Below are 9,782 nucleotides of genomic sequence, written 5' to 3'. Positions count from 1 at the left end.
AGCTGTTAGTTGGGAAACAAAATGGAGGGGAGAATGTCCATGATGATATTTGAGAATTCTCAGCCCCATCAACTCTCCAGAGCTACCCCTCCAACCCTGATAGGAATAGGGTCACATACCCTATGAGGACCCAAATTGCCTGTACAGTGGTGGTTCAAGAGTTGAACATAAACATTAACCCAAACATTAGAACTTAATCTTCCTTATTAGATCAAGACTACTCCAAAGGCGTATTTTTCTTCCTCATCAACCCTGGGAATTTCCTAGGTAAATTTATTTCTACTAACATTTTGAAATACCATTAATGTTCCTGGAACTACATTAGTTCCTACTCTGGGTCTCTGAGGGTTTTCTGCTCTTCCTACAGGCTCCATTTCCACTCTCATGAGGAGGCTAATTATCTCTGGTGATGAGATGTCCCTTCTGGCAATGACAGGAGCGTATTATCCTGCTTGAGCCATCACCCACTAAGATGAGGATGAGGAATCAGGAGCCCTCAAGAATAAAGGAAGCACATTTCCCATGTAGACAATACTTGGGCTTCAAGGTTTGAGGATAAGCACTTTCCCTAACTGGAGTATTGATAAATAGGACAGAAAATGACTGTCGATAAAGAGCAAAGACTGAATCTCTTCCATCACAACCAGAGTTCAATATTTTAAATTGCTCCTCCCTTTTCTTCAGTGAAGCTCACCTGCCTCATTCTCAGAGCAAATATCCTTCGAATGAGGTGGCAGCATAATAATGACCCTCTTTTTTGCTTTCTTTTCTAGCTCACCACTCTCTTCTGTTGGAGATTGTTTGGTTTTCTCAACTTCAGGCCACTTGTTATAGCCACCAGTGCACAAGTCCTGTTCCTCTGACAGTGACTGAAGGGGAAATGAGATTCCTTTGTGCCCCGGGGCCCCCAACTCCTTATTCCTTTCCACCTGGGGTTGCCCTCTTGTCATCACTAGCTGGGACATCTGGGGTTAGAAAGAACCTGCCACATGGTGAATGTTTAAGAGTAGAAGTGAAAATGAGCCTGCGGTGAAGAGAGGAAACCATCCAACATAACCACCAGGTGTTTGGGGGAGGGGGGAGCACAGGTGAAGAGCAAGGACTGGCAAAGTGCCATGAACATAGGTGGTTTTTGAAAATGTTGGGAGAATTAAGTTGATTTGTTGTCATTGTTGTTGTTGAATTAGTTTTTTCAGTCATGTCCAACTCTACATGACCCCATTTGAGATTTTCTTGGCAGAGATACTTGAGTGATTTGCCATTTCTTTCTCCAGGTCATTTCACAGATGAACAAACTGAGGCAAACAAGATTAAGTGACTTGCCCAGGGTCACACAACTACTAAGTGTTTGAAGCTGAATTTGACCTCAAGAAGATGTCTTCCTGACTCCATGCCCAGAAATCTATGCACAGTGTCACTTAGCTGGCCTATAATTGATTTAAGGAAGTACTCATTCTGATGGTAGAGATCCATTCTCAAGGGGTTCTCAGTTTTGTGCTGAGCAAAAGCCTCAGTTTTCAGTGAGTTTATTCTCTGATGAGGGAGACAGTCCCTGTCCTAAGGCATCTTATGACCTGATGGTGGAGTCACAGTCTGTGACTGACTCTTCCTGAAAAATGGTAATCCATCTCTCTACCCTTTCATTTACTCTGGCTTTCCTCCATGTCTCTGACTTCAAATTTCTGAATTTCTTCAAAATTGAAAACTCAAATTTTGCCTTCTACAGAAAGCTTTGCTCAGCCCCTGCACCACCACTACCCCTATCCCTGGGTGATGACATTTACATTTTGTACATAATAGTTATTTGCAAGTCATATCTTACATTAGAATTTGAGCTCCTTGAGGAAGGGAGTTTCTGGCTCCTTCTGTGTCCCCAGGATTGAACATAGTTTATTACACTTAGTAAGTACTTTTAAATGCCTATTTTGGTGAGAAAAAATAAAAGGTCTATTGCTATGACAGGAGAGTAAAGTTCTTGATGGGGGCACTTAATCACTGCCCTAAGGGAGTAACCAAGCTAAGGCATTCAATATAGAAAAATGATAAAGTCTTAAAATTCTGATTAAAAGGGAAACACTCAGTGAATGGTCTAACTAGATTTCATGAAAGTGCTTGGCACAGTGGGTCATTTTATATTTGTGGTGTAACAATTGGAATGACGCCACCTGCTGGAGACTTACTGTAGAAGAGTTCCGCCCATGAAGCGAAGGTCTTTGAGGGCAAGACCAGGAGTCTTTTCTTTGGCGTCAGGAAGTGACGCGGGCTAGTGGGAGGAGGAAGGAAGAGACTGGCGTTCAGTCTTGTGCTCTTTCCTTTGGACTCTGGTGGAGAGCAGAGCTAGAAATGTGCTCTCCCTTTAATAGATAGGAATCTAGGCCTTTCTCTCTCTCTTTACCAAACTCTTATTCTCCTTAATAAATGCTTAAAAGTCTAACTCTTGCTAAAACTTATAATTTATTGGCGACCACTCATTAGATATTTTAGACAGTTTAGCTAGAATTTTAGCCCTTAACAGTAGATAATATAGAATAGTGTTTAAGTAAATTAAAGAAGTTAGGTGCAATTAAGAATTTTTTGAATGACTAGACTCAATGAGTAGTTACTAATCCCTTTCATCTATTTTAGATGTGGACAGCATAGCTAATGGAAAGAGAACAGAAATAAAGATTGTGAGAGAAACACACACACACACACACACACACACACACACACACACACACACACACACACAAAGCAGTTCCAGAGAAAAGGACCTTGTTCTAGGTAAAGATAGTAAAAAGTCCTATTTCTCAGTATCTGATTTGGATATGACCAGAGGTGATGGTAAATATTAAACAGCCAACTCTCTGAAAACTCACAACTCAACTTTAAATTCATTATGCATTATTAGCAATTTCTTCATCATTTTAAAGTCTAGGCAATCAAACAACAAATAAAGCCCTGTTTATTGACTTCCTGTGAATAATGCTCAAACTGAAAATTTACCAATTAAGTCTTTTTTAAAAATTTCTGCATTACTCATGTTGTGAAAGAAGAATCATAGCAAAAGGGAAAAACCCCCCAAAATGAAAACAAAAGTAGAAGCAGTATGGTTCAATCTGCTTTCAGAATCCACAGTTCTTTTATCTGGAAGTGGAGAACATTTTCCATCATGAGTTCTTTGGAATTGTCTTGGATCAACCAATTAAGTTCTGTGAGCCTATGTGCGTGCACTGGCTCCAGTGTATCTTTGTATAAAATTAACATTAAGACTTTGGAGGTAAGAGATAGAAAACTGATTCCTAGAATTGTTTTGTGACAAGGGGACAAACGTTTATTTCAAATTGTGATGTGATTGGCAGGACTGTGGTTTTTTGATTTATCACCATGATAAAGAGGAGAGTCACCTCAATGAAGAGATCCTATTTTTTGCACTGACATCTGTTGCTTGGAAGAGCAAACTGGAGGAAGAGATTTTGCTTAGCCACTTGCTGCTTGGGAGAGTTGCCTGGAGCAAGAAAGGCTTTTCCTGTGCTGCCAACTACTGCCTGAATAGTAGAAATTTTCCAAAGTCCAACTAAGTGAGCAGACCTGGTGAACTCTTCAGGTCCCAGTTTAGGGAGGTTTGCTTTTCCTGAAATAAGGTCATTGTGCTTCAGTAGCCAAGCCAAATAATGGTGACATCAGAGTACCTAGTAGAGGATTTACCCTGTTCAAAAGGAAAATGGAGAAGCTCAGAAAAGAAGTTCAATTGATATACCTAATAGAGAGATAGCCTAGCCCTTCAATGAATTTTTCACTCTCCCTGAAGCAGACAGAGGACATCAAGGGTGATAGTACAGCATTATCAGTTGACTTAGGCATATATGTTTCCTATACATGTGCCTCTCTGCTATATAATTCAGCATACCCATTCTCTCTCATGGACAATGTGCATTGGTGATACCGAACATCCCCAGTTTATACATGGAATGTTAAGTTGTTAGTATTCTTGCTTTTCTTTTTTTAAGTAAATGCTTCTGATTGAGAGTTGATAGCATTCAGTTGGCTAATTTGTTTAATTGGAAACACACCAGTAGGGGCTCAGGAACAATGGTAGACATCAATAAGAGTAGATTACCCCAATCAAGGTTACCTTTAGAACCCTGAGAGAGTGAATTATAGTGGTCGCTGCCATCTCTGTAACCTCCTCTTCCTTGTTAGCATCAACGTAAGTTGGGTGAATGACACAACACGGAGAGAAAGATAAGGGGTTTTGGCTAACATGCTTATAGTACACAGAAATCAAATGGAGATGCTTAAAAACTCTTTTGAAATGTTTGAAAGGAAGTGTAATGGAATCACTACAGAGCTTGTAAGTTCCTCCTTACTGGAGGTTTTCAAGTAACAGATGGACAAGCACTTGCTGATATTATAGAAATTGGAAGCATCTAGAAATGTCTGAATTCAAATATCCTTACTGACTCTGAGATAGTGTGATTATCAATTTACCTGAAGTACAAGGATTCTTATAGATAACAAATTGCAGTTTGCTTCTGGAAGGTTTTACAGTCACCATTTTTTTTTACCACTTTTATTCTATCAGTTCCATGACAGATATTTTAAATGGGCATAAATTACATTTTACTCTTCAGGGAGAATCTTGCTCTGTTTACTTGACTAAATGATGAATGAAGAATTTCCCAAGAGCATGACTCAATCCCATCCCTCTCGTCCTTTTACTTTTCCTTGAATAATAGAAAATTTCAGCATCTTCACCTTTCACCTGTAACAACTGGAGTGATGCCACCTGCCTTTTCCTCATGGCGGAGCTTTCCTATAGTGACTCTCCAGCAGGTGGTGTTACTCCAATTCTCACACACCTTTATATAAGAATAGTTAGTACATTTAGTGCAGTAAGTCTTTACAAAGCACTTACAAATATTCTCTTTTTGTATCCTTATATGTATTTTGAGGGGATGTGGGGTGTTCAAAGAGATCTAGCACCTCTGGTATGAGGACTTGCTGTGCTCTTTTCAAAGCTGCTCACCCATCTTTTATGTCCACCTGTCACTCAACTCTCACCTGTGACTCTAAGAAGCTGTAGCATGCACAGTGGCCACACCCAATAAAACCATCTCATCGGATAGGTTGAGGATAGCCTAAACACAAATCCTATTGGTGATCTAGGGGGATGTCAAGTCCAAGCATGTGGAGACTTCTCTTAGTGGAATGCAAAGAGGAGAACAATTTGTTTCAACATCCATGAAGGCATCTGAAGCATAGTGGAACACTTAGAATTTAGTAAGACATCAAAGATGCTATGGTCAACCACTCCATCCTGGGTTATCACCGGTCATCCTTACTTTTGTCTTATCACTGGACTTTGAGGACTCTGGAAGGGAGTGAGAGAAGCTAACAATTTTCCCCAACTCTACCTCACTGAAATCCAATTCATAAGCAAGACAACACTCATCATGATATAACTGGTCTTCTTCCAAAACAAAGGATGAACAACAACAACAATCTCCATTTTACAGATGAGAAAACTGAATCTAGAGAGTTTAAGTAACTTGTCCAGGGTCAAATAGCTAGTAGTGTCTTCTGAAACTGGATTTGAACTCAGGCCTTCCTGCTTCGATATCTATCATTTCACCACCTAGCTTCCTTAAATGTATTACCCTAATTGGAAATCGAAGTTGTAAATGGGGCATCTAGGTGGCACAGTGGATAGAACGGAGTCAGGAAGACTTGACTAAAATCCAGACTCAGACAATTATCTTAAGGAAGAGATTTAGGGCTTCAGTGGACTACCAGCTCTATATATTTCAACAATGTGATGTGTTTCTCAGCAACTTCAAGGTTGTTCTAGACTGCATTACTAGAAAATGATATCCCCAAGGAAAGTCAGACCACATACTTATTTCTTGTTACCCCACTGAGAAAACACACACAAAGGAGGACAATGAGTACAGTTTGAGGAATGAACACTCTGCCTTGTGAGTATTTACCATAGAAAATGGGGGTACTGTTCTTGGGGGCATGAGGGGCACATGGAAGCTGTTTTGAAGAATGGGAAGCTCTGTCATGTCAATGAGGGATTACTCTTGCTTCCCCATCACTCCAATGGGCAGAATTAAGAGTAATGAGAGAGACCAATTTAGGGTGGTGGTTAGGAAGGCCTTCCTAATTGTTATTAGAGCTGCTGCTCTAAATTGGAGTGCGCTGCCTGGGCAGGCAGTAGCTTCCCTTTCTAGAGGTCTTCACAAAGTGACTAGAAAAGGACTTGTCTTTCTTTTCACATAATTTCAGGTTTGGAAAGAACCTCAGGGGCCAGCAATCCAATCCATTCTTGGAAAGGAACCTTTACTCCAACATGTCTAACAAGTAGTCTGACATGGTCTAGAGAAGACTTTTCAGGTTCCTTTCAAAAACTCTTTAGATTTTTAGATTCTCTTAATGGGTCCCACAGGAGATGTTTTCAGCTTCTGTTCCCAGATTCCAGTGAGTCCAGGAAGGTGCTCAGTGTAATGAGAGAGGAAGAATATGAAGACTGGAAATTACATTTTTCAGCACGTGGGATGCCTAGTTGTTCTCAACATCAAAATATGAATATCTACTTCCAGTAGAAACATATTCATTGTCACAGTTTTAGATAGAAGAAATAGAAGAGAAGGAAATATTCAGAAAATACTAAGAAAGGAAAATTAAGAATAAACTTTAATCCAAATCCCCCACCACTCACTGGAATCCCACAAAGCAACACTTCTCTGCTGCTGATGAATTCACAACAGGTTCTGAAGATGTTCTTCTTGGGTCTGTTTTCAGACATCCAGATTTCCCTGATCTTCCTACACAAGCCATCCTTGACCAAAATTCCCAGGGACACACAGAGAGTGAAAGAACTCTGGGGCTCCTTTTTCTTACTGATTTCATCCTTCTTCAAGGATGAAGGGAGTGAATCTTCCTCTTCTCTTAAGAATATAATATTTTCTGCTACCCATATCCAGAGAAAGAACTATGGAGTCTGAATGCAGATCAAAGTAGACTATTTTCACTCTTTTTTTTTTTGCTTTTCCCTTTTTGTTCTATTTCTTCTTTCACAACATGACAAATGTGGAAATGTACCCAACATGATTGCACATGTATAACCTGTATCAGATTGTTTGCCATCTTGGGGAAGAGAGAGAGGAGGGAGGAAGGGAGGGAAAAAATTGGAATTCAAAATCCTATAAAAATGAATGTTGAAATCTTCTTATAATTTGAAAAAATAAAATACAATTTACAAAAAAAGGAAAATAACATGTTCTCAGATTCATTTTGGATATCCTGTCCCTACATTCCCCTTTACATTGATCATCCCTATTTCTTAGTATTATCATTTGGGAACTACCACCAGCATTTGAAGAAGTAAAATACTCAGTTCTCTAGAAAAAAGAAAAAGATAGAGACCACCAGTTCTTCCATTCAGCACCAAGGAGATCACAATTCAATTCAGTACTTTTCAGTGAAATTCAATTCAACAATAATTTATTGACCACTAGTTGCCAGATGTTGTTGTTCAATAATTTTTCAGTCTTGTCTGACTCTTTGTGACCCCATTTGGAGTTTTCTCAGCAAAGGTAATAGAGTGGTTTGACATTTTATTTTCCAGATTATTTTATAGATGAGAAACTGAGGTAAACAAGGTTAAGAGACTTTCTCAGGGTCACACAGCTAGTCATTGTCTGAGACCAGATTTGAATTTAGGAAGATGAGTCTTCCAGGCCAAGCACCCTATGCACCATGGTGCCACCTAGCCATCATATAAGATATTAGACATTAAAAAATTAAAAATACACACACACACACACACCTATCCCCAAGGAGTTTACATTCTTCTGGGAATTTGAGATGTGAAAATGAAATGGAAAGAGCACTGAGCTGGCCTTGGGAAACCCTATCCTTAGCACTACCATGTATGCCCTCTGTGACTTCTAGTGGTCCTGTCAATAGAAGCAACTGGTTGGGCTTCCTTATTGAATAGGGCAGCTAGGTGGCACAGTGGACAGAGGGCCAGTCAGGAAGACATCTTCCTGAGTTCAAATTTGACCTGAGACACTTATTAGCTATGTGACCCTGGTAAAGTTGCTTAACCCTGTTTGCCTCAGTTTCCTCATCTGTGAAAGGACCTAAAGAATGAAATGGCAAAACATTCCACTATCTTTGCCAGGAAAACCTCAAATGAGTTTATGAAGAGTAGGGCATGACTGAAAAGCAACTAAACAACAGCATTGAATGGAGATGCTATACCAAGCTGGAGCCCAGAGACTTGGGTTTCATTCTCAAATCTGTCCTCTCAACTTCAGCATTCCTTTACTTTGTGCCCAACTATGTGTTTGGACTCTGGGGACACCAGTGAATGTGTAGCCTTTATCCTTGCAGAGCTTAAAATCCTTGGGGGATGGGACTAACCAAGACTTCTCTAACAATGAGGGTACCGTCAAAGAAATTCAGTTATAAGGCCAAGTTGAATATAGGAAATCTGATGAGCTATGGAAGACATAAATTCCCACAGCTTGGGATAGAGAAAAGTTAAGCAATATTGAGCAACATTAGGAATATTGAACTTGGATCAGTGGAGATCTCTACCTCCTAAAGATAGCTGTATGATGCTGGGTAGGTACAATAATCTCTCCTGAGTGTCAGGTTCATTTTCTCTAGAATGAAGGTAACAAACCTAATATTACAGACACCCTAGGTCCGGTGGGAACATCAAGTGTGTTAAAAATAGGGTTAGAGCCTAGTCCTGTGTTTTTGCTGGTCTAAGGAACTCCCCTCATTTGACAAACAAGGAAATTAGGTACCAATGGAGGGAGATGACCACTTCAAGTTCACACAGCTAATTAATGAAAAGCAATATGGCACAAGGGAAAGAGCATTGCTGTTTGAATTAGAGAACCTGGATTCAAATTCTGTTTACTGGTGTGACCTTGTACAAATCATTTAAGCTCCAGGAGCATCAATTTCTTTTTTTTTTTTTTTTAGTGAGGCAATTGGGTTAAGTGACTTGCCCAGGGTCACACAGCTAGTAAGTGTTAAGTGTCTGAGGCCGGATTTGAACTCAGGTACTCCTGACTCCAGGGCCGGTGCTCTATCCACTGCACCACCTAGCTGCCCCAGCACCAATTTTTTCATCTGTAAAATGAGAAGTGTTGATGTAAATGCATCTGAATTCCCTTCTATTCCTAGATTGCTAATGTTATGAACCTATAATTGTTACCCGAATCTCCCAGTAAAAGACTCTTGACAAAACCACACTGGGCATCCTATGAATAGAAAGTGCTGAGGAATTGTTAGGGGAGGTAGAGATTTACATGGAGTAGTGAGAAAGCCAGCAGAAAGAGAACAGAAGAACGGTCTGGAGTCTTATCTCTGCCCTCTTACTTGTGATGCAACCTTAAGAAAGTGTCATCACTACACTGAGCCTCAGTCTCCTTATTTATCAAATGGAGTTAAAGCTTGAATTATCAACTTTGTAAACTGTAAGGCTTTATATAAAAATGAATTGTTATTATCATGATGAGATCCTCTATAGAGGATCTAAGGAAAAACCTGAGCAGGAATAATCTAGTGTAGGGGGATATGTCTATCTAGTGACTTGGAGGGACCACCTATACCCATGATATAATGGATCCATTGGATTAAAGAACCAGGGAGAAGGTGGCTTTGAGCAGAGACTTAGTAGGAATAGCAATAGGGACTGGGATTGGCACCATGACTACACTAGTATAGGAATCTCTGAGAACAAAATTCACCCTATCAATAAATCTTAGCATCTTCTC

The sequence above is a fragment of the Dromiciops gliroides genome, chromosome 2, assembly GCF_019393635.1.
Source record: "Dromiciops gliroides isolate mDroGli1 chromosome 2, mDroGli1.pri, whole genome shotgun sequence".
NCBI classification, from domain to species: Eukaryota; Metazoa; Chordata; class Mammalia; order Microbiotheria; family Microbiotheriidae; genus Dromiciops; species Dromiciops gliroides.
Note: the sequence above shows the minus strand (reverse complement) of the source record.